A 24385-nucleotide genomic window follows, 5' to 3' on the forward strand; every position below is an offset into this window, starting at 1 on the left:
TTTCATTTACGCACTCGTGGGTCGATGGGCACTCGGGTCGCTTCCAGGTCTTTGCGATTGTGACTTGTGCCCTGACTCTAACCCTAACCCTTACCCAGCCCGTCTCCTCCTCGGCCCCTGCCTGACTGACTCCTTCCCGCCCGGCCTGTCACCTGTCACCGTCCTCTGCCCCTGCCTGACACGCTCCTCCCCGCCCGGGCCGTCACCGTCCTCGGCCCCTGCCTGACGGGGCTCCTCCGTCGCCTGGGCCTTCCAAGGGCTTGGTGTGGACGCTGGTTCCAGGACGCCCTCCCAGGAACCCGGTAGCAGGGCGGCCGCAGCGTCTCGCGCCACCCAACCGTCCGCCGGCCGGCGGCCGTCGCTAAGTGGCCTGCGGGGGACGTGCCCCCACTGTGGGGCGGGCGCCCAGCCTGGTGTCTTCTCCGAGGCCCCGTGGCTGCTTTCACCCCCCCCCCGCAAGGGGAGAGCCGCGGAGGTGGGGACCGCCTCCTCGTGGGGACGTACACCCAGCTCTCCACGTCGGATTCCGGGGCTCTCTGTCCTGCCAGAAGGCCCAGCTGGCCTGCGGGTCCTTAGAGTGGCAAAAACATCCGAAAACTGAGATTGAGGGTCCGGTGGTTGTCTGCACTTTTGTGCTGGGCACCCCAGGGAGGCCCGGGGGCTGGCTGGACGACGCGGTCTGCTGGGCAGGGGGGGGGGTTTGGAGGAGCAACTGATGCCCTTTGCACTTTGGGTAGCAAGTGTCTGAGGTGTCTCTGAGCCCTGCGCCATGTCGGGGGTGGGGGGTGGGAGGTCGGTGGGGGTGGAGGAGCAGGAGGAGGAGGAGGAGGAGGTGGGAAGGGCCGTGGCCTGCAGTCGTCTTCCCGGGGTGGCTTCTTCCACAGGCTGCTTGGCCTGGGCTCCCTGCACCTGGGCCTTTGGAGGACTGGCCCTGTGCTTGCCAACGCTTCCCCTGCAGGGACCCAGAGCTGGGAGGTTGCATCTCTCAGCCCTGGGTCGGGCAGAGCCCCAGCGGGCCATGCCCACAACCTCTCTCAGCACGGGTCCCCCAGAAGGCTCCTTTGGGACCAGGATTCTCTTGCGGGTGACTCTTTAAGGTCTGGCCCCTGGATGGAGGGGCACCAGGAGTAGAGGAGCAGGAAGGGGAAGGGGGTGGCCATGCGAGGGGACACTTTCAGGCCAAGTCCCAGCTTCAGCCTGATCCTCCTGGGAACCCCGGGGTGTACGTCACACCTCCTGGTTGTCCCGCTCTGAGACAAGGAGCCGGGCTTCGCATTCCCCCAGCAGCCAGTCGTGGGCTGAGGACACCTGGGGCGTTGGGAACTCCCTGGCTTCTCCTTGGCTTAACATCTGGAGCTGCTTGTGAATCGTGCCGCCACACACACACCCGAGTGCAGGTGTCTTCTGCACAGACTGCGGGCCTCGCTCTTCTGAATGCCGCTAGCTCGCCACCCACCCACGGGTGAACCTGGTCAGGGTACTTTCTCTCGGGGGCAGACTCTGATCCTGGCGGGCTACCGGTGTTTCTGTTTGCTCGTTTCTTTCTTCCATTTCGGGAAAGGCTTCCTTACTGGGTGTGGAAATCTCCTATGCCTTTCCTCGCCTATTCTGTCAGCTTTAAAATTCTCTTTCAGTTGCCACCCTCACAGATGGATTAGGAAACTCTTTCCGGTGCACTCATTAGTGAAATGACCTCAATGAAGCTGGAATCCAATATCTAATGGCCGATTTTTAGCGAGTCCACACGCCAGGGTGGTCGGGGTCCAATGCAGCCCCGGCCAGGCCCAGGCCCCGGCCCCTTGGACTGGGCCACAGGAGGACACAGAGGAGGGTCCCGGCCCCCCCGGTCGCGTTGCCGGCAGTTCTCCAAGGGCTTGGGCGTTTTCCAGAGGTAGGAGATGGAGGGGACTGATTTCTTCAGCGCCCCACAAACCACGCCACCCCACCCATGGGACACATCCCTAGAGAGAGAGAGAGACGCCCCATACACTCGCTCCCCTCCCCCATGCGCTGTGCCCCAGCCCGGGGCCCGGGGGAATAGGCGGCAGCCCACCCACAGGGTGGGGGGCCCAGCTGAAAGGGGTTGTCGGGGAGGGCGGCCCCTGCCTGGGGTCAAAGGGCGGGCGATCCGCGCGTGCGCAATCGGCGGCGGCGGCGGCGGGGGCGGCCACGAGCTGGGGGTGGGGGGCGGGTAGGTGAAGGAGGCCAGGCGAGGAGAGGAAGGGGGCTGGAAGGTCTCCACCTTGGCGAGTCCAGCCGTGGAGGCGCATCTTGTGTGAGTGTGAGTGTGAGTGTGTGTGTGTGTGTGTGTGTGTGTGTATAGAGAGACAGCCCCCCACCCCGGCCCACCGCTCCCTGCCCGCCCCGCCCCGCCTGTCACCCCCGTCCCTCGGAGCCCGCCGGACCCGGCCGGTGAACTCAACAGGCCCGGCCCGGCGCGGGTCAGCGCCGGTGCGGGGCCTGGGGCGGGAGGAGGCGGCGGGGAAGCGCAGAGAGGCTCGGCTTCTTGAGCGGGGCAGGGGCGCCCTCCGCCGTCTAGGGCCACACCACCCTGAACGCGCCCGACCTCGTCTGGTCTCGGAAGCTAAGCAGGGTCGGGCCTGGTTAGTACTTGGATGGGAGACCGCCTGGGAATACCGGGTGCCGTAGGCTTCTTCTTTTTTTTTTTTTTTGTTTTGCCTCTTGTTCTGTCCCCTCTCTGGGAGCGAGGCGGCGGCCCGGGGTGGGGGTCACCCCCACCCTCAGCGCCCGCCACGGTGCCTGGCGCCCCAGCCCGCACCGTGGGGCCTCCTCTTGTCCCAAGCCGCGACACCGCCGTCACGCGGCAGCATGCGTGGCTTCTGGACTGTCAGGTCTCAGACCAAAGGTCTGCTCTGTGGGAACCGACACGCTGGAGGAAACCTTGAGAGTCTGAGAGGGGAGGGAGTTCCAGAAGAAGGCCAGGATGTCATTTGGAGGGAGTATGTGACCAGAACTCGTCCCGTTGCTTTTGGGGTTCTATGGGCTACACGTAGGAATCTTTGGTGGTGGCACCTGATGTTGGGGGATCCGGAGTCGCACCCAGACCTGCTCCACAGGCCTCCTTTTACTTTTCTCTTCGGATTCATTATTTTTAAAAAGTGTCTCTTATCTCTATGATTGCATTTTCTTTTCTCTCTCTTTTCAAGCAGATGATGGGAGTCCAAGTATTAAGGTGACATGTGTTGCCCGTGCCCCCCTCCCCCCTGTGTTCTTATTCATTTACCTCTGATGTCGTTCCAGCGTATTGTGGGGGTACCAATGTTAGGGTCGGGTACGTTGCCCTCTCCCAGCCTCCCCCCTCGGGTCAGAGCCTCAAGTGCGCCCATGCCCCAGTCGGTGCGCACCCACCCCATTCCTAATGGAGGTGTATGCCCATCCCCTCCCCCCACCCGCCCGACACCCACCCGATGAAGGTGATTCCTCTGTGTCCACTTAGGTGTCCATCGGTTCGTACCCATTTGCTGGTGAGCGCGAGCACGTGGTGCTCGTGTGTCCATTCTTGGGCTACCTGGCTTACTGGAACGGGTTCCAGCTCTGGCCAGGAGAACCACGAGAGGTGCCCTCTCACCGCTGCTCCTCCTAGCTGAATAGCACTCCGTGGTGTCCACGCGCCACATTTCATTTACGCACTCGTGGGTCGATGGGCACTCGGGTCGCTTCCAGGTCTTTGCGATTGTGACTTGTGCCCTGACTCTAACCCTAACCCTTACCCAGCCCGTCTCCTCCTCGGCCCCTGCCTGACTGACTCCTTCCCGCCCGGCCTGTCACCTGTCACCGTCCTCTGCCCCTGCCTGACACGCTCCTCCCCGCCCGGGCCGTCACCGTCCTCGGCCCCTGCCTGACGGGGCTCCTCCGTCGCCTGGGCCTTCCAAGGGCTTGGTGTGGACGCTGGTTCCAGGACGCCCTCCCAGGAACCCGGTAGCAGGGCGGCCGCAGCGTCTCGCGCCACCCAACCGTCCGCCGGCCGGCGGCCGTCGCTAAGTGGCCTGCGGGGGACGTGCCCCCACTGTGGGGCGGGCGCCCAGCCTGGTGTCTTCTCCGAGGCCCCGTGGCTGCTTTCACCCCCCCCCGCAAGGGGAGAGCCGCGGAGGTGGGGACCGCCTCCTCGTGGGGACGTACACCCAGCTCTCCACGTCGGATTCCGGGGCTCTCTGTCCTGCCAGAAGGCCCAGCTGGCCTGCGGGTCCTTAGAGTGGCAAAAACATCCGAAAACTGAGATTGAGGGTCCGGTGGTTGTCTGCACTTTTGTGCTGGGCACCCCAGGGAGGCCCGGGGGCTGGCTGGACGACGCGGTCTGCTGGGCAGGGGGGGGGGTTTGGAGGAGCAACTGATGCCCTTTGCACTTTGGGTAGCAAGTGTCTGAGGTGTCTCTGAGCCCTGCGCCATGTCGGGGGTGGGGGGTGGGAGGTCGGTGGGGGTGGAGGAGCAGGAGGAGGAGGAGGAGGAGGTGGGAAGGGCCGTGGCCTGCAGTCGTCTTCCCGGGGTGGCTTCTTCCACAGGCTGCTTGGCCTGGGCTCCCTGCACCTGGGCCTTTGGAGGACTGGCCCTGTGCTTGCCAACGCTTCCCCTGCAGGGACCCAGAGCTGGGAGGTTGCATCTCTCAGCCCTGGGTCGGGCAGAGCCCCAGCGGGCCATGCCCACAACCTCTCTCAGCACGGGTCCCCCAGAAGGCTCCTTTGGGACCAGGATTCTCTTGCGGGTGACTCTTTAAGGTCTGGCCCCTGGATGGAGGGGCACCAGGAGTAGAGGAGCAGGAAGGGGAAGGGGGTGGCCATGCGAGGGGACACTTTCAGGCCAAGTCCCAGCTTCAGCCTGATCCTCCTGGGAACCCCGGGGTGTACGTCACACCTCCTGGTTGTCCCGCTCTGAGACAAGGAGCCGGGCTTCGCATTCCCCCAGCAGCCAGTCGTGGGCTGAGGACACCTGGGGCGTTGGGAACTCCCTGGCTTCTCCTTGGCTTAACATCTGGAGCTGCTTGTGAATCGTGCCGCCACACACACACCCGAGTGCAGGTGTCTTCTGCACAGACTGCGGGCCTCGCTCTTCTGAATGCCGCTAGCTCGCCACCCACCCACGGGTGAACCTGGTCAGGGTACTTTCTCTCGGGGGCAGACTCTGATCCTGGCGGGCTACCGGTGTTTCTGTTTGCTCGTTTCTTTCTTCCATTTCGGGAAAGGCTTCCTTACTGGGTGTGGAAATCTCCTATGCCTTTCCTCGCCTATTCTGTCAGCTTTAAAATTCTCTTTCAGTTGCCACCCTCACAGATGGATTAGGAAACTCTTTCCGGTGCACTCATTAGTGAAATGACCTCAATGAAGCTGGAATCCAATATCTAATGGCCGATTTTTAGCGAGTCCACACGCCAGGGTGGTCGGGGTCCAATGCAGCCCCGGCCAGGCCCAGGCCCCGGCCCCTTGGACTGGGCCACAGGAGGACGCAGAGGAGGGTCCCGGCCCCCCCGGTCGCGTTGCCGGCAGTTCTCCAAGGGCTTGGGCGTTTTCCAGAGGTAGGAGATGGAGGGGACTGATTTCTTCAGCGCCCCACAAACCACGCCACCCCACCCATGGGACACATCCCTAGAGAGAGAGAGAGACGCCCCATACACTCGCTCCCCTCCCCCATGCGCTGTGCCCCAGCCCGGGGCCCGGGGGAATAGGCGGCAGCCCACCCACAGGGTGGGGGGCCCAGCTGAAAGGGGTTGTCGGGGAGGGCGGCCCCTGCCTGGGGTCAAAGGGCGGGCGATCCGCGCGTGCGCAATCGGCGGCGGCGGCGGCGGCGGCGGCGGCGGCGGGGGCGGCCACGAGCTGGGGGTGGGGGGCGGGTAGGTGAAGGAGGCCAGGCGAGGAGAGGAAGGGGGCTGGAAGGTCTCCACCTTGGCGAGTCCAGCCGTGGAGGCGCATCTTGTGTGAGTGTGAGTGTGTGTGTGTGTGTGTGTGTGTGTATAGAGAGACAGCCCCCCACCCCGGCCCACCGCTCCCTGCCCGCCCCGCCCCGCCTGTCACCCCCGTCCCTCGGAGCCCGCCGGACCCGGCCGGTGAACTCAACAGGCCCGGCCCGGCGCGGGTCAGCGCCGGTGCGGGGCCTGGGGCGGGAGGAGGCGGCGGGGAAGCGCAGAGAGGCTCGGCTTCTTGAGCGGGGCAGGGGCGCCCTCCGCCGTCTAGGGCCACACCACCCTGAACGCGCCCGACCTCGTCTGGTCTCGGAAGCTAAGCAGGGTCGGGCCTGGTTAGTACTTGGATGGGAGACCGCCTGGGAATACCGGGTGCCGTAGGCTTCTTCTTTTTTTTTTTTTTTGTTTTGCCTCTTGTTCTGTCCCCTCTCTGGGAGCGAGGCGGCGGCCCGGGGTGGGGGTCACCCCCACCCTCAGCGCCCGCCGCGGTGCCTGGCGCCCCAGCCCGCACCGTGGGGCCTCCTCTTGTCCCAAGCCGCGACACCGCCGTCACGCGGCAGCATGCGTGGCTTCTGGACTGTCAGGTCTCAGACCAAAGGTCTGCTCTGTGGGAACCGACACGCTGGAGGAAACCTTGAGAGTCTGAGAGGGGAGGGAGTTCCAGAAGAAGGCCAGGATGTCATTTGGAGGGAGTATGTGACCAGAACTCGTCCCGTTGCTTTTGGGGTTCTATGGGCTACACGTAGGAATCTTTGGTGGTGGCACCTGATGTTGGGGGATCCGGAGTCGCACCCAGACCTGCTCCACAGGCCTCCTTTTACTTTTCTCTTCGGATTCATTATTTTTAAAAAGTGTCTCTTATCTCTATGATTGCATTTTCTTTTCTCTCTCTTTTCAAGCAGATGATGGGAGTCCAAGTATTAAGGTGACATGTGTTGCCCGTGCCCCCCTCCCCCCTGTGTTCTTATTCATTTACCTCTGATGTCGTTCCAGCGTATTGTGGGGGTACCAATGTTAAGGTCGGGTACGTTGCCCTCTCCCAGCCTCCCCCCTCGGGTCAGAGCCTCAAGTGCGCCCATGCCCCAGTCGGTGCGCACCCACCCCATTCCTAATGGAGGTGTATGCCCATCCCCTCCCCCCACCCGCCCGACACCCACCCGATGAAGGTGATTCCTCTGTGTCCACTTAGGTGTCCATCGGTTCGTACCCATTTGCTGGTGAGCGCGAGCACGTGGTGCTCGTGTGTCCATTCTTGGGCTACCTGGCTTACTGGAACGGGTTCCAGCTCTGGCCAGGAGAACCACGAGAGGTGCCCTCTCACCGCTGCTCCTCCTAGCTGAATAGCACTCCGTGGTGTCCACGCGCCACATTTCATTTACGCACTCGTGGGTCGATGGGCACTCGGGTCGCTTCCAGGTCTTTGCGATTGTGACTTGTGCCCTGACTCTAACCCTAACCCTTACCCAGCCCGTCTCCTCCTCGGCCCCTGCCTGACTGACTCCTTCCCGCCCGGCCTGTCACCTGTCACCGTCCTCTGCCCCTGCCTGACACGCTCCTCCCCGCCCGGGCCGTCACCGTCCTCGGCCCCTGCCTGACGGGGCTCCTCCGTCGCCTGGGCCTTCCAAGGGCTTGGTGTGGACGCTGGTTCCAGGACGCCCTCCCAGGAACCCGGTAGCAGGGCGGCCGCAGCGTCTCGCGCCACCCAACCGTCCGCCGGCCGGCGGCCGTCGCTAAGTGGCCTGCGGGGGACGTGCCCCCACTGTGGGGCGGGCGCCCAGCCTGGTGTCTTCTCCGAGGCCCCGTGGCTGCTTTCACCCCCCCCCGCAAGGGGAGAGCCGCGGAGGTGGGGACCGCCTCCTCGTGGGGACGTACACCCAGCTCTCCACGTCGGATTCCGGGGCTCTCTGTCCTGCCAGAAGGCCCAGCTGGCCTGCGGGTCCTTAGAGTGGCAAAAACATCCGAAAACTGAGATTGAGGGTCCGGTGGTTGTCTGCACTTTTGTGCTGGGCACCCCAGGGAGGCCCGGGGGCTGGCTGGACGACGCGGTCTGCTGGGCAGGGGGGGGGGTTTGGAGGAGCAACTGATGCCCTTTGCACTTTGGGTAGCAAGTGTCTGAGGTGTCTCTGAGCCCTGCGCCATGTCGGGGGTGGGGGGTGGGAGGTCGGTGGGGGTGGAGGAGCAGGAGGAGGAGGAGGAGGAGGTGGGAAGGGCCGTGGCCTGCAGTCGTCTTCCCGGGGTGGCTTCTTCCACAGGCTGCTTGGCCTGGGCTCCCTGCACCTGGGCCTTTGGAGGACTGGCCCTGTGCTTGCCAACGCTTCCCCTGCAGGGACCCAGAGCTGGGAGGTTGCATCTCTCAGCCCTGGGTCGGGCAGAGCCCCAGCGGGCCATGCCCACAACCTCTCTCAGCACGGGTCCCCCAGAAGGCTCCTTTGGGACCAGGATTCTCTTGCGGGTGACTCTTTAAGGTCTGGCCCCTGGATGGAGGGGCACCAGGAGTAGAGGAGCAGGAAGGGGAAGGGGGTGGCCATGCGAGGGGACACTTTCAGGCCAAGTCCCAGCTTCAGCCTGATCCTCCTGGGAACCCCGGGGTGTACGTCACACCTCCTGGTTGTCCCGCTCTGAGACAAGGAGCCGGGCTTCGCATTCCCCCAGCAGCCAGTCGTGGGCTGAGGACACCTGGGGCGTTGGGAACTCCCTGGCTTCTCCTTGGCTTAACATCTGGAGCTGCTTGTGAATCGTGCCGCCACACACACACCCGAGTGCAGGTGTCTTCTGCACAGACTGCGGGCCTCGCTCTTCTGAATGCCGCTAGCTCGCCACCCACCCACGGGTGAACCTGGTCAGGGTACTTTCTCTCGGGGGCAGACTCTGATCCTGGCGGGCTACCGGTGTTTCTGTTTGCTCGTTTCTTTCTTCCATTTCGGGAAAGGCTTCCTTACTGGGTGTGGAAATCTCCTATGCCTTTCCTCGCCTATTCTGTCAGCTTTAAAATTCTCTTTCAGTTGCCACCCTCACAGATGGATTAGGAAACTCTTTCCGGTGCACTCATTAGTGAAATGACCTCAATGAAGCTGGAATCCAATATCTAATGGCCGATTTTTAGCGAGTCCACACGCCAGGGTGGTCGGGGTCCAATGCAGCCCCGGCCAGGCCCAGGCCCCGGCCCCTTGGACTGGGCCACAGGAGGACGCAGAGGAGGGTCCCGGCCCCCCCGGTCGCGTTGCCGGCAGTTCTCCAAGGGCTTGGGCGTTTTCCAGAGGTAGGAGATGGAGGGGACTGATTTCTTCAGCGCCCCACAAACCACGCCACCCCACCCATGGGACACATCCCTAGAGAGAGAGAGAGACGCCCCATACACTCGCTCCCCTCCCCCATGCGCTGTGCCCCAGCCCGGGGCCCGGGGGAATAGGCGGCAGCCCACCCACAGGGTGGGGGGCCCAGCTGAAAGGGGTTGTCGGGGAGGGCGGCCCCTGCCTGGGGTCAAAGGGCGGGCGATCCGCGCGTGCGCAATCGGCGGCGGCGGCGGCGGCGGCGGCGGCGGCGGGGGCGGCCACGAGCTGGGGGTGGGGGGCGGGTAGGTGAAGGAGGCCAGGCGAGGAGAGGAAGGGGGCTGGAAGGTCTCCACCTTGGCGAGTCCAGCCGTGGAGGCGCATCTTGTGTGAGTGTGAGTGTGTGTGTGTGTGTGTGTGTGTGTATAGAGAGACAGCCCCCCACCCCGGCCCACCGCTCCCTGCCCGCCCCGCCCCGCCTGTCACCCCCGTCCCTCGGAGCCCGCCGGACCCGGCCGGTGAACTCAACAGGCCCGGCCCGGCGCGGGTCAGCGCCGGTGCGGGGCCTGGGGCGGGAGGAGGCGGCGGGGAAGCGCAGAGAGGCTCGGCTTCTTGAGCGGGGCAGGGGCGCCCTCCGCCGTCTAGGGCCACACCACCCTGAACGCGCCCGACCTCGTCTGGTCTCGGAAGCTAAGCAGGGTCGGGCCTGGTTAGTACTTGGATGGGAGACCGCCTGGGAATACCGGGTGCCGTAGGCTTCTTCTTTTTTTTTTTTTTTGTTTTGCCTCTTGTTCTGTCCCCTCTCTGGGAGCGAGGCGGCGGCCCGGGGTGGGGGTCACCCCCACCCTCAGCGCCCGCCGCGGTGCCTGGCGCCCCAGCCCGCACCGTGGGGCCTCCTCTTGTCCCAAGCCGCGACACCGCCGTCACGCGGCAGCATGCGTGGCTTCTGGACTGTCAGGTCTCAGACCAAAGGTCTGCTCTGTGGGAACCGACACGCTGGAGGAAACCTTGAGAGTCTGAGAGGGGAGGGAGTTCCAGAAGAAGGCCAGGATGTCATTTGGAGGGAGTATGTGACCAGAACTCGTCCCGTTGCTTTTGGGGTTCTATGGGCTACACGTAGGAATCTTTGGTGGTGGCACCTGATGTTGGGGGATCCGGAGTCGCACCCAGACCTGCTCCACAGGCCTCCTTTTACTTTTCTCTTCGGATTCATTATTTTTAAAAAGTGTCTCTTATCTCTATGATTGCATTTTCTTTTCTCTCTCTTTTCAAGCAGATGATGGGAGTCCAAGTATTAAGGTGACATGTGTTGCCCGTGCCCCCCTCCCCCCTGTGTTCTTATTCATTTACCTCTGATGTCGTTCCAGCGTATTGTGGGGGTACCAATGTTAAGGTCGGGTACGTTGCCCTCTCCCAGCCTCCCCCCTCGGGTCAGAGCCTCAAGTGCGCCCATGCCCCAGTCGGTGCGCACCCACCCCATTCCTAATGGAGGTGTATGCCCATCCCCTCCCCCCACCCGCCCGACACCCACCCGATGAAGGTGATTCCTCTGTGTCCACTTAGGTGTCCATCGGTTCGTACCCATTTGCTGGTGAGCGCGAGCACGTGGTGCTCGTGTGTCCATTCTTGGGCTACCTGGCTTACTGGAACGGGTTCCAGCTCTGGCCAGGAGAACCACGAGAGGTGCCCTCTCACCGCTGCTCCTCCTAGCTGAATAGCACTCCGTGGTGTCCACGCGCCACATTTCATTTACGCACTCGTGGGTCGATGGGCACTCGGGTCGCTTCCAGGTCTTTGCGATTGTGACTTGTGCCCTGACTCTAACCCTAACCCTTACCCAGCCCGTCTCCTCCTCGGCCCCTGCCTGACTGACTCCTTCCCGCCCGGCCTGTCACCTGTCACCGTCCTCTGCCCCTGCCTGACACGCTCCTCCCCGCCCGGGCCGTCACCGTCCTCGGCCCCTGCCTGACGGGGCTCCTCCGTCGCCTGGGCCTTCCAAGGGCTTGGTGTGGACGCTGGTTCCAGGACGCCCTCCCAGGAACCCGGTAGCAGGGCGGCCGCAGCGTCTCGCGCCACCCAACCGTCCGCCGGCCGGCGGCCGTCGCTAAGTGGCCTGCGGGGGACGTGCCCCCACTGTGGGGCGGGCGCCCAGCCTGGTGTCTTCTCCGAGGCCCCGTGGCTGCTTTCACCCCCCCCCGCAAGGGGAGAGCCGCGGAGGTGGGGACCGCCTCCTCGTGGGGACGTACACCCAGCTCTCCACGTCGGATTCCGGGGCTCTCTGTCCTGCCAGAAGGCCCAGCTGGCCTGCGGGTCCTTAGAGTGGCAAAAACATCCGAAAACTGAGATTGAGGGTCCGGTGGTTGTCTGCACTTTTGTGCTGGGCACCCCAGGGAGGCCCGGGGGCTGGCTGGACGACGCGGTCTGCTGGGCAGGGGGGGGGGTTTGGAGGAGCAACTGATGCCCTTTGCACTTTGGGTAGCAAGTGTCTGAGGTGTCTCTGAGCCCTGCGCCATGTCGGGGGTGGGGGGTGGGAGGTCGGTGGGGGTGGAGGAGCAGGAGGAGGAGGAGGAGGAGGTGGGAAGGGCCGTGGCCTGCAGTCGTCTTCCCGGGGTGGCTTCTTCCACAGGCTGCTTGGCCTGGGCTCCCTGCACCTGGGCCTTTGGAGGACTGGCCCTGTGCTTGCCAACGCTTCCCCTGCAGGGACCCAGAGCTGGGAGGTTGCATCTCTCAGCCCTGGGTCGGGCAGAGCCCCAGCGGGCCATGCCCACAACCTCTCTCAGCACGGGTCCCCCAGAAGGCTCCTTTGGGACCAGGATTCTCTTGCGGGTGACTCTTTAAGGTCTGGCCCCTGGATGGAGGGGCACCAGGAGTAGAGGAGCAGGAAGGGGAAGGGGGTGGCCATGCGAGGGGACACTTTCAGGCCAAGTCCCAGCTTCAGCCTGATCCTCCTGGGAACCCCGGGGTGTACGTCACACCTCCTGGTTGTCCCGCTCTGAGACAAGGAGCCGGGCTTCGCATTCCCCCAGCAGCCAGTCGTGGGCTGAGGACACCTGGGGCGTTGGGAACTCCCTGGCTTCTCCTTGGCTTAACATCTGGAGCTGCTTGTGAATCGTGCCGCCACACACACACCCGAGTGCAGGTGTCTTCTGCACAGACTGCGGGCCTCGCTCTTCTGAATGCCGCTAGCTCGCCACCCACCCACGGGTGAACCTGGTCAGGGTACTTTCTCTCGGGGGCAGACTCTGATCCTGGCGGGCTACCGGTGTTTCTGTTTGCTCGTTTCTTTCTTCCATTTCGGGAAAGGCTTCCTTACTGGGTGTGGAAATCTCCTATGCCTTTCCTCGCCTATTCTGTCAGCTTTAAAATTCTCTTTCAGTTGCCACCCTCACAGATGGATTAGGAAACTCTTTCCGGTGCACTCATTAGTGAAATGACCTCAATGAAGCTGGAATCCAATATCTAATGGCCGATTTTTAGCGAGTCCACACGCCAGGGTGGTCGGGGTCCAATGCAGCCCCGGCCAGGCCCAGGCCCCGGCCCCTTGGACTGGGCCACAGGAGGACGCAGAGGAGGGTCCCGGCCCCCCCGGTCGCGTTGCCGGCAGTTCTCCAAGGGCTTGGGCGTTTTCCAGAGGTAGGAGATGGAGGGGACTGATTTCTTCAGCGCCCCACAAACCACGCCACCCCACCCATGGGACACATCCCTAGAGAGAGAGAGAGACGCCCCATACACTCGCTCCCCTCCCCCATGCGCTGTGCCCCAGCCCGGGGCCCGGGGGAATAGGCGGCAGCCCACCCACAGGGTGGGGGGCCCAGCTGAAAGGGGTTGTCGGGGAGGGCGGCCCCTGCCTGGGGTCAAAGGGCGGGCGATCCGCGCGTGCGCAATCGGCGGCGGCGGCGGCGGCGGCGGCGGCGGGGGCGGCCACGAGCTGGGGGTGGGGGGCGGGTAGGTGAAGGAGGCCAGGCGAGGAGAGGAAGGGGGCTGGAAGGTCTCCACCTTGGCGAGTCCAGCCGTGGAGGCGCATCTTGTGTGAGTGTGAGTGTGTGTGTGTGTGTGTGTGTGTGTATAGAGAGACAGCCCCCCACCCCGGCCCACCGCTCCCTGCCCGCCCCGCCCCGCCTGTCACCCCCGTCCCTCGGAGCCCGCCGGACCCGGCCGGTGAACTCAACAGGCCCGGCCCGGCGCGGGTCAGCGCCGGTGCGGGGCCTGGGGCGGGAGGAGGCGGCGGGGAAGCGCAGAGAGGCTCGGCTTCTTGAGCGGGGCAGGGGCGCCCTCCGCCGTCTAGGGCCACACCACCCTGAACGCGCCCGACCTCGTCTGGTCTCGGAAGCTAAGCAGGGTCGGGCCTGGTTAGTACTTGGATGGGAGACCGCCTGGGAATACCGGGTGCCGTAGGCTTCTTCTTTTTTTTTTTTTTTGTTTTGCCTCTTGTTCTGTCCCCTCTCTGGGAGCGAGGCGGCGGCCCGGGGTGGGGGTCACCCCCACCCTCAGCGCCCGCCGCGGTGCCTGGCGCCCCAGCCCGCACCGTGGGGCCTCCTCTTGTCCCAAGCCGCGACACCGCCGTCACGCGGCAGCATGCGTGGCTTCTGGACTGTCAGGTCTCAGACCAAAGGTCTGCTCTGTGGGAACCGACACGCTGGAGGAAACCTTGAGAGTCTGAGAGGGGAGGGAGTTCCAGAAGAAGGCCAGGATGTCATTTGGAGGGAGTATGTGACCAGAACTCGTCCCGTTGCTTTTGGGGTTCTATGGGCTACACGTAGGAATCTTTGGTGGTGGCACCTGATGTTGGGGGATCCGGAGTCGCACCCAGACCTGCTCCACAGGCCTCCTTTTACTTTTCTCTTCGGATTCATTATTTTTAAAAAGTGTCTCTTATCTCTATGATTGCATTTTCTTTTCTCTCTCTTTTCAAGCAGATGATGGGAGTCCAAGTATTAAGGTGACATGTGTTGCCCGTGCCCCCCTCCCCCCTGTGTTCTTATTCATTTACCTCTGATGTCGTTCCAGCGTATTGTGGGGGTACCAATGTTAGGGTCGGGTACGTTGCCCTCTCCCTGCCTCCCCCCTCGGGTCAGAGCCTCAAGTGCGCCCATCCCCCAGTCGGTGCGCACCCACCCCATTCCTAATGGAGGTGTATGCCCATCCCCTCCCCCCACCCGCCCGACACCCACCCGATGAAGGTGATTCCTCTGTGTCCACTTAGGTGTCCATCGGTTCGTACCCATTTGCTGGTGAGCGCGAGCACGTGGTGCTCGTGTGTCCATTCTTGGGCTACCTGGCTTACTGGAACGGGTTCCAGCTCTGGCCAGGAGAACCACGAGAGGTGCCCTCTCACCGCTGCTCCTCCTAGCTGAATAGCACTCCGTGGTGTCCACGCGCCACATTTCATTTACGCACTCGTGGGTCGATGGGCACTCGGGTCGCTTCCAGGTCTTTGCGATTGTGACTTGTGCCCTGACTCTAACCCTAACCCTTACCCAGCCCGTCTCCTCCTCGGCCCCTGCCTGACTGACTCCTTCCCGCCCGGCCTGTCACCTGTCACCGTCCTCTGCCCCTGCCTGACACGCTCCTCCCCGCCCGGGCCGTCACCGTCCTCGGCCCCTGCCTGACGGGGCTCCTCCGTCGCCTGGGCCTTCCAAGGGCTTGGTGTGGACGCTGGTTCCAGGACGCCCTCCCAGGAACCCGGTAGCAGGGCGGCCGCAGCGTCTCGCGCCACCCAACCGTCCGCCGGCCGGCGGCCGTCGCTAAGTGGCCTGCGGGGGACGTGCCCCCACTGTGGGGCGGGCGCCCAGCCTGGTGTCTTCTCCGAGGCCCCGTGGCTGCTTTCACCCCCCCCCGCAAGGGGAGAGCCGCGGAGGTGGGGACCGCCTCCTCGTGGGGACGTACACCCAGCTCTCCACGTCGGATTCCGGGGCTCTCTGTCCTGCCAGAAGGCCCAGCTGGCCTGCGGGTCCTTAGAGTGGCAAAAACATCCGAAAACTGAGATTGAGGGTCCGGTGGTTGTCTGCACTTTTGTGCTGGGCACCCCAGGGAGGCCCGGGGGCTGGCTGGACGACGCGGTCTGCTGGGCAGGGGGGGGGGTTTGGAGGAGCAACTGATGCCCTTTGCACTTTGGGTAGCAAGTGTCTGAGGTGTCTCTGAGCCCTGCGCCATGTCGGGGGTGGGGGGTGGGAGGTCGGTGGGGGTGGAGGAGCAGGAGGAGGAGGAGGAGGAGGTGGGAAGGGCCGTGGCCTGCAGTCGTCTTCCCGGGGTGGCTTCTTCCACAGGCTGCTTGGCCTGGGCTCCCTGCACCTGGGCCTTTGGAGGACTGGCCCTGTGCTTGCCAACGCTTCCCCTGCAGGGACCCAGAGCTGGGAGGTTGCATCTCTCAGCCCTGGGTCGGGCAGAGCCCCAGCGGGCCATGCCCACAACCTCTCTCAGCACGGGTCCCCCAGAAGGCTCCTTTGGGACCAGGATTCTCTTGCGGGTGACTCTTTAAGGTCTGGCCCCTGGATGGAGGGGCACCAGGAGTAGAGGAGCAGGAAGGGGAAGGGGGTGGCCATGCGAGGGGACACTTTCAGGCCAAGTCCCAGCTTCAGCCTGATCCTCCTGGGAACCCCGGGGTGTACGTCACACCTCCTGGTTGTCCCGCTCTGAGACAAGGAGCCGGGCTTCGCATTCCCCCAGCAGCCAGTCGTGGGCTGAGGACACCTGGGGCGTTGGGAACTCCCTGGCTTCTCCTTGGCTTAACATCTGGAGCTGCTTGTGAATCGTGCCGCCACACACACACCCGAGTGCAGGTGTCTTCTGCACAGACTGCGGGCCTCGCTCTTCTGAATGCCGCTAGCTCGCCACCCACCCACGGGTGAACCTGGTCAGGGTACTTTCTCTCGGGGGCAGACTCTGATCCTGGCGGGCTACCGGTGTTTCTGTTTGCTCGTTTCTTTCTTCCATTTCGGGAAAGGCTTCCTTACTGGGTGTGGAAATCTCCTATGCCTTTCCTCGCCTATTCTGTCAGCTTTAAAATTCTCTTTCAGTTGCCACCCTCACAGATGGATTAGGAAACTCTTTCCGGTGCACTCATTAGTGAAATGACCTCAATGAAGCTGGAATCCAATATCTAATGGCCGATTTTTAGCGAGTCCACACGCCAGGGTGGTCGGGGTCCAATGCAGCCCCGGCCAGGCCCAGGCCCCGGCCCCTTGGACTGGGCCACAGGAGGACGCAGAGGAGGGTCCCGGCCCCCCCGGTCGCGTTGCCGGCAGTTCTCCAAGGGCTTGGGCGTTTTCCAGAGGTAGGAGATGGAGGGGACTGATTTCTTCAGCGCCCCACAAACCACGCCACCCCACCCATGGGACACATCCCTAGAGAGAGAGAGAGACGCCCCATACACTCGCTCCCCTCCCCCATGCGCTGTGCCCCAGCCCGGGGCCCGGGGGAATAGGCGGCAGCCCACCCACAGGGTGGGGGGCCCAGCTGAAAGGGGTTGTCGGGGAGGGCGGCCCCTGCCTGGGGTCAAAGGGCGGGCGATCCGCGCGTGCGCAATCGGCGGCGGCGGCGGCGGCGGCGGCGGCGGCGGGGGCGGCCACGAGCTGGGGGTGGGGGGCGGGTAGGTGAAGGAGGCCAGGCGAGGAGAGGAAGGGGGCTGGAAGGTCTCCACCTTGGCGAGTCCAGCCGTGGAGGCGCATCTTGTGTGAGTGTGAGTGTGTGTGTGTGTGTGTGTGTGTGTATAGAGAGACAGCCCCCCACCCCGGCCCACCGCTCCCTGCCCGCCCCGCCCCGCCTGTCACCCCCGTCCCTCGGAGCCCGCCGGACCCGGCCGGTGAACTCAACAGGCCCGGCCCGGCGCGGGTCAGCGCCGGTGCGGGGCCTGGGGCGGGAGGAGGCGGCGGGGAAGCGCAGAGAGGCTCGGCTTCTTGAGCGGGGCAGGGGCGCCCTCCGCCGTCTAGGGCCACACCACCCTGAACGCGCCCGACCTCGTCTGGTCTCGGAAGCTAAGCAGGGTCGGGCCTGGTTAGTACTTGGATGGGAGACCGCCTGGGAATACCGGGTGCCGTAGGCTTCTTCTTTTTTTTTTTTTTTGTTTTGCCTCTTGTTCTGTCCCCTCTCTGGGAGCGAGGCGGCGGCCCGGGGTGGGGGTCACCCCCACCCTCAGCGCCCGCCGCGGTGCCTGGCGCCCCAGCCCGCACCGTGGGGCCTCCTCTTGTCCCAAGCCGCGACACCGCCGTCACGCGGCAGCATGCGTGGCTTCTGGACTGTCAGGTCTCAGACCAAAGGTCTGCTCTGTGGGAACCGACACGCTGGAGGAAACCTTGAGAGTCTGAGAGGGGAGGGAGTTCCAGAAGAAGGCCAGGATGTCATTTGGAGGGAGTATGTGACCAGAACTCGTCCCGTTGCTTTTGGGGTTCTATGGGCTACACGTAGGAATCTTTGGTGGTGGCACCTGATGTTGGGGGATCCGGAGTCGCACCCAGACCTGCTCCACAGGCCTCCTTTTACTTTTCTCTTCGGATTCATTATTTTTAAAAAGTGTCTCTTATCTCTATGATTGCATTTTCTTTTCTCTCTCTTTTCAAGCAGATGATGGGAGTCCAAGTATTAAGGTGACATGTGTTGCCCGTGCCCCCCTCCCCCCTGTGTTCTTATTCATTTACCTCTGATGTCGTTCCAGCGTATTGTGGGGGTACCAATGTTAGGGTCGGGTACGTTGCCCTCTCCCTGCCTCCCCCCTCGGGTCAGAGCCTCAAGTGCGCCCATCCCCCAGTCGGTGCGCACCCACCCCATTCCTAATGGAGGTGTATGCCCATCCCCTCCCCCCACCCGCCCGACACCCACCCGATGAAGGTGATTCCTCTGTGTCCACTTAGGTGTCCATCGGTTCGTACCCATTTGCTGGTGAGCGCGAGCACGTGGTGCTCGTGTGTCCATTCTTGGGCTACCTGGCTTACTGGAACGGGTTCCAGCTCTGGCCAGGAGAACCACGAGAGGTGCCCTCTCACCGCTGCTCCTCCTAGCTGAATAGCACTCCGTGGTGTCCACGCGCCACATTTCATTTACGCACTCGTGGGTCGATGGGCACTCGGGTCGCTTCCAGGTCTTTGCGATTGTGACTTGTGCCCTGACTCTAACCCTAACCCTTACCCAGCCCGTCTCCTCCTCGGCCCCTGCCTGACTGACTCCTTCCCGCCCGGCCTGTCACCTGTCACCGTCCTCTGCCCCTGCCTGACACGCTCCTCCCCGCCCGGGCCGTCACCGTCCTCGGCCCCTGCCTGACGGGGCTCCTCCGTCGCCTGGGCCTTCCAAGGGCTTGGTGTGGACGCTGGTTCCAGGACGCCCTCCCAGGAACCCGGTAGCAGGGCGGCCGCAGCGTCTCGCGCCACCCAACCGTCCGCCGGCCGGCGGCCGTCGCTAAGTGGCCTGCGGGGGACGTGCCCCCACTGTGGGGCGGGCGCCCAGCCTGGTGTCTTCTCCGAGGCCCCGTGGCTGCTTTCACCCCCCCCCGCAAGGGGAGAGCCGCGGAGGTGGGGACCGCCTCCTCGTGGGGACGTACACCCAGCTCTCCACGTCGGATTCCGGGGCTCTCTGTCCTGCCAGAAGGCCCAGCTGGCCTGCGGGTCCTTAGAGTGGCAAAAACATCCGAAAACTGAGATTGAGGGTCCGGTGGTTGTCTGCACTTTTGTGCTGGGCACCCCAGGGAGGCCCGGGGGCTGGCTGGACGACGCGGTCTGCTGGGCAGGGGGGGGGGTTTGGAGGAGCAACTGATGCCCTTTGCACTTTGGGTAGCAAGTGTCTGAGGTGTCTCTGAGCCCTGCGCCATGTCGGGGGTGGGGGGTGGGAGGTCGGTGGGGGTGGAGGAGCAGGAGGAGGAGGAGGAGGAGGTGGGAAGGGCCGTGGCCTGCAGTCGTCTTCCCGGGGTGGCTTCTTCCACAGGCTGCTTGGCCTGGGCTCCCTGCACCTGGGCCTTTGGAGGACTGGCCCTGTGCTTGCCAACGCTTCCCCTGCAGGGACCCAGAGCTGGGAGGTTGCATCTCTCAGCCCTGGGTCGGGCAGAGCCCCAGCGGGCCATGCCCACAACCTCTCTCAGCACGGGTCCCCCAGAAGGCTCCTTTGGGACCAGGATTCTCTTGCGGGTGACTCTTTAAGGTCTGGCCCCTGGATGGAGGGGCACCAGGAGTAGAGGAGCAGGAAGGGGAAGGGGGTGGCCATGCGAGGGGACACTTTCAGGCCAAGTCCCAGCTTCAGCCTGATCCTCCTGGGAACCCCGGGGTGTACGTCACACCTCCTGGTTGTCCCGCTCTGAGACAAGGAGCCGGGCTTCGCATTCCCCCAGCAGCCAGTCGTGGGCTGAGGACACCTGGGGCGTTGGGAACTCCCTGGCTTCTCCTTGGCTTAACATCTGGAGCTGCTTGTGAATCGTGCCGCCACACACACACCCGAGTGCAGGTGTCTTCTGCACAGACTGCGGGCCTCGCTCTTCTGAATGCCGCTAGCTCGCCACCCACCCACGGGTGAACCTGGTCAGGGTACTTTCTCTCGGGGGCAGACTCTGATCCTGGCGGGCTACCGGTGTTTCTGTTTGCTCGTTTCTTTCTTCCATTTCGGGAAAGGCTTCCTTACTGGGTGTGGAAATCTCCTATGCCTTTCCTCGCCTATTCTGTCAGCTTTAAAATTCTCTTTCAGTTGCCACCCTCACAGATGGATTAGGAAACTCTTTCCGGTGCACTCATTAGTGAAATGACCTCAATGAAGCTGGAATCCAATATCTAATGGCCGATTTTTAGCGAGTCCACACGCCAGGGTGGTCGGGGTCCAATGCAGCCCCGGCCAGGCCCAGGCCCCGGCCCCTTGGACTGGGCCACAGGAGGACGCAGAGGAGGGTCCCGGCCCCCCCGGTCGCGTTGCCGGCAGTTCTCCAAGGGCTTGGGCGTTTTCCAGAGGTAGGAGATGGAGGGGACTGATTTCTTCAGCGCCCCACAAACCACGCCACCCCACCCATGGGACACATCCCTAGAGAGAGAGAGAGACGCCCCATACACTCGCTCCCCTCCCCCATGCGCTGTGCCCCAGCCCGGGGCCCGGGGGAATAGGCGGCAGCCCACCCACAGGGTGGGGGGCCCAGCTGAAAGGGGTTGTCGGGGAGGGCGGCCCCTGCCTGGGGTCAAAGGGCGGGCGATCCGCGCGTGCGCAATCGGCGGCGGCGGCGGCGGCGGCGGCGGCGGCGGGGGCGGCCACGAGCTGGGGGTGGGGGGCGGGTAGGTGAAGGAGGCCAGGCGAGGAGAGGAAGGGGGCTGGAAGGTCTCCACCTTGGCGAGTCCAGCCGTGGAGGCGCATCTTGTGTGAGTGTGAGTGTGTGTGTGTGTGTGTGTGTGTGTATAGAGAGACAGCCCCCCACCCCGGCCCACCGCTCCCTGCCCGCCCCGCCCCGCCTGTCACCCCCGTCCCTCGGAGCCCGCGGGACCCGGCCGGTGAACTCAACAGGCCCGGCCCGGCGCGGGTCAGCGCCGGTGCGGGGCCTGGGGCGGGAGGAGGCGGCGGGGAAGCGCAGAGAGGCTCGGCTTCTTGAGCGGGGCAGGGGCGCCCTCCGCCGTCTAGGGCCACACCACCCTGAACGCGCCCGACCTCGTCTGGTCTCGGAAGCTAAGCAGGGTCGGGCCTGGTTAGTACTTGGATGGGAGACCGCCTGGGAATACCGGGTGCCGTAGGCTTCTTCTTTTTTTTTTTTTTTGTTTTGCCTCTTGTTCTGTCCCCTCTCTGGGAGCGAGGCGGCGGCCCGGGGTGGGGGTCACCCCCACCCTCAGCGCCCGCCGCGGTGCCTGGCGCCCCAGCCCGCACCGTGGGGCCTCCTCTTGTCCCAAGCCGCGACACCGCCGTCACGCGGCAGCATGCGTGGCTTCTGGACTGTCAGGTCTCAGACCAAAGGTCTGCTCTGTGGGAACCGACACGCTGGAGGAAACCTTGAGAGTCTGAGAGGGGAGGGAGTTCCAGAAGAAGGCCAGGATGTCATTTGGAGGGAGTATGTGACCAGAACTCGTCCCGTTGCTTTTGGGGTTCTATGGGCTACACGTAGGAATCTTTGGTGGTGGCACCTGATGTTGGGGGATCCGGAGTCGCACCCAGACCTGCTCCACAGGCCTCCTTTTACTTTTCTCTTCGGATTCATTATTTTTAAAAAGTGTCTCTTATCTCTATGATTGCATTTTCTTTTCTCTCTCTTTTCAAGCAGATGATGGGAGTCCAAGTATTAAGGTGACATGTGTTGCCCGTGCCCCCCTCCCCCCTGTGTTCTTATTCATTTACCTCTGATGTCGTTCCAGCGTATTGTGGGGGTACCAATGTTAGGGTCGGGTACGTTGCCCTCTCCCAGCCTCCCCCCTCGGGTCAGAGCCTCAAGTGCGCCCATGCCCCAGTCGGTGCGCACCCACCCCATTCCTAATGGAGGTGTATGCCCATCCCCTCCCCCCACCCGCCCGACACCCACCCGATGAAGGTGATTCCTCTGTGTCCACTTAGGTGTCCATCGGTTCGTACCCATTTGCTGGTGAGCGCGAGCACGTGGTGCTCGTGTGTCCATTCTTGGGCTACCTGGCTTACTGGAACGGGTTCCAGCTCTGGCCAGGAGAACCACGAGAGGTGCCCTCTCACCGCTGCTCCTCCTAGCTGAATAGCACTCCGTGGTGTCCACGCGCCACATTTCATTTACGCACTCGTGGGTCGATGGGCACTCGGGTCGCTTCCAGGTCTTTGCGATTGTGACTTGTGCCCTGACTCTAACCCTAACCCTTACCCAGCCCGTCTCCTCCTCGGCCCCTGCCTGACTGACTCCTTCCCGCCCGGCCTGTCACCTGTCACCGTCCTCTGCCCCTGCCTGACACGCTCCTCCCCGCCCGGGCCGTCACCGTCCTCGGCCCCTGCCTGACGGGGCTCCTCCGTCGCCTGGGCCTTCCAAGGGCTTGGTGTGGACGCTGGTTCCAGGACGCCCTCCCAGGAACCCGGTAGCAGGGCGGCCGCAGCGTCTCGCGCCACCCAACCGTCCGCCGGCCGGCGGCCGTCGCTAAGTGGCCTGCGGGGGACGTGCCCCCACTGTGGGGCGGGCGCCCAGCCTGGTGTCTTCTCCGAGGCCCCGTGGCTGCTTTCACCCCCCCCCCGCAAGGGGAGAGCCGCGGAGGTGGGGACCGCCTCCTCGTGGGGACGTACACCCAGCTCTCCACGTCGGATTCCGGGGCTCTCTGTCCTGCCAGAAGGCCCAGCTGGCCTGCGGGTCCTTAGAGTGGCAAAAACATCCGAAAACTGAGATTGAGGGTCCGGTGGTTGTCTGCACTTTTGTGCTGGGCACCCCAGGGAGGCCCGGGGGCTGGCTGGACGACGCGGTCTGCTGGGCAGGGGGGGGGGTTTGGAGGAGCAACTGATGCCCTTTGCACTTTGGGTAGCAAGTGTCTGAGGTGTCTCTGAGCCCTGCGCCATGTCGGGGGTGGGGGGTGGGAGGTCGGTGGGGGTGGAGGAGCAGGAGGAGGAGGAGGAGGAGGTGGGAAGGGCCGTGGCCTGCAGTCGTCTTCCCGGGGTGGCTTCTTCCACAGGCTGCTTGGCCTGGGCTCCCTGCACCTGGGCCTTTGGAGGACTGGCCCTGTGCTTGCCAACGCTTCCCCTGCAGGGACCCAGAGCTGGGAGGTTGCATCTCTCAGCCCTGGGTCGGGCAGAGCCCCAGCGGGCCATGCCCACAACCTCTCTCAGCACGGGTCCCCCAGAAGGCTCCTTTGGGACCAGGATTCTCTTGCGGGTGACTCTTTAAGGTCTGGCCCCTGGATGGAGGGGCACCAGGAGTAGAGGAGCAGGAAGGGGAAGGGGGTGGCCATGCGAGGGGACACTTTCAGGCCAAGTCCCAGCTTCAGCCTGATCCTCCTGGGAACCCCGGGGTGTACGTCACACCTCCTGGTTGTCCCGCTCTGAGACAAGGAGCCGGGCTTCGCATTCCCCCAGCAGCCAGTCGTGGGCTGAGGACACCTGGGGCGTTGGGAACTCCCTGGCTTCTCCTTGGCTTAACATCTGGAGCTGCTTGTGAATCGTGCCGCCACACACACACCCGAGTGCAGGTGTCTTCTGCACAGACTGCGGGCCTCGCTCTTCTGAATGCCGCTAGCTCGCCACCCACCCACGGGTGAACCTGGTCAGGGTACTTTCTCTCGGGGGCAGACTCTGATCCTGGCGGGCTACCGGTGTTTCTGTTTGCTCGTTTCTTTCTTCCATTTCGGGAAAGGCTTCCTTACTGGGTGTGGAAATCTCCTATGCCTTTCCTCGCCTATTCTGTCAGCTTTAAAATTCTCTTTCAGTTGCCACCCTCACAGATGGATTAGGAAACTCTTTCCGGTGCACTCATTAGTGAAATGACCTCAATGAAGCTGGAATCCAATATCTAATGGCCGATTTTTAGCGAGTCCACACGCCAGGGTGGTCGGGGTCCAATGCAGCCCCGGCCAGGCCCAGGCCCCGGCCCCTTGGACTGGGCCACAGGAGGACACAGAGGAGGGTCCCGGCCCCCCCGGTCGCGTTGCCGGCAGTTCTCCAAGGGCTTGGGCGTTTTCCAGAGGTAGGAGATGGAGGGGACTGATTTCTTCAGCGCCCCACAAACCACGCCACCCCACCCATGGGACACATCCCTAGAGAGAGAGAGAGACGCCCCATACACTCGCTCCCCTCCCCCATGCGCTGTGCCCCAGCCCGGGGCCCGGGGGAATAGGCGGCAGCCCACCCACAGGGTGGGGGGCCCAGCTGAAAGGGGTTGTCGGGGAGGGCGGCCCCTGCCTGGGGTCAAAGGGCGGGCGATCCGCGCGTGCGCAATCGGCGGCGGCGGCGGCGGGGGCGGCCACGAGCTGGGGGTGGGGGGCGGGTAGGTGAAGGAGGCCAGGCGAGGAGAGGAAGGGGGCTGGAAGGTCTCCACCTTGGCGAGTCCAGCCGTGGAGGCGCATCTTGTGTGAGTGTGAGTGTGTGTGTGTGTGTGTGTGTGTGTATAGAGAGACAGCCCCCCACCCCGGCCCACCGCTCCCTGCCCGCCCCGCCCCGCCTGTCACCCCCGTCCCTCGGAGCCCGCCGGACCCGGCCGGTGAACTCAACAGGCCCGGCCCGGCGCGGGTCAGCGCCGGTGCGGGGCCTGGGGCGGGAGGAGGCGGCGGGGAAGCGCAGAGAGGCTCGGCTTCTTGAGCGGGGCAGGGGCGCCCTCCGCCGTCTAGGGCCA

At 64.1% G+C, this 24385-nt stretch overlaps 6 non-coding genes across 6 annotated transcripts; all 6 read left to right on the forward strand.

The window, feature by feature from the left end:
- Positions 1-2533: 2533 nt before the first annotated feature.
- LOC142869163 (5S ribosomal RNA) lies at positions 2534-2652 on the forward strand. Its single transcript, XR_012917919.1, has one exon. It is a non-coding gene; the product is annotated as a 5S ribosomal RNA (ribosomal RNA).
- A 3524-nt stretch (positions 2653-6176) lies between these two features.
- Positions 6177-6295, forward strand: LOC142869164 (5S ribosomal RNA). The gene has a single exon (XR_012917920.1). It is a non-coding gene; the product is annotated as a 5S ribosomal RNA (ribosomal RNA).
- A 3524-nt stretch (positions 6296-9819) lies between these two features.
- On the forward strand, positions 9820-9938 carry LOC142869165 (5S ribosomal RNA). Its single transcript, XR_012917921.1, has one exon. It is a non-coding gene; the product is annotated as a 5S ribosomal RNA (ribosomal RNA).
- A 3521-nt stretch (positions 9939-13459) lies between these two features.
- LOC142869166 (5S ribosomal RNA) lies at positions 13460-13578 on the forward strand. The gene has a single exon (XR_012917922.1). It is a non-coding gene; the product is annotated as a 5S ribosomal RNA (ribosomal RNA).
- A 3524-nt stretch (positions 13579-17102) lies between these two features.
- Positions 17103-17221, forward strand: LOC142869167 (5S ribosomal RNA). Its single transcript, XR_012917923.1, has one exon. It is a non-coding gene; the product is annotated as a 5S ribosomal RNA (ribosomal RNA).
- Positions 17222-20745: 3524 nt separating this feature from the next.
- Positions 20746-20864, forward strand: LOC142869168 (5S ribosomal RNA). The gene has a single exon (XR_012917924.1). It is a non-coding gene; the product is annotated as a 5S ribosomal RNA (ribosomal RNA).
- Positions 20865-24385: the final 3521 nt, after the last annotated feature.

This window comes from Microcebus murinus, unplaced genomic scaffold (genome assembly GCF_040939455.1).
Source record: "Microcebus murinus isolate Inina unplaced genomic scaffold, M.murinus_Inina_mat1.0 scaf060_hap2_Mmur4.0, whole genome shotgun sequence".
NCBI lineage: Eukaryota > Metazoa > Chordata > Mammalia > Primates > Cheirogaleidae > Microcebus > Microcebus murinus.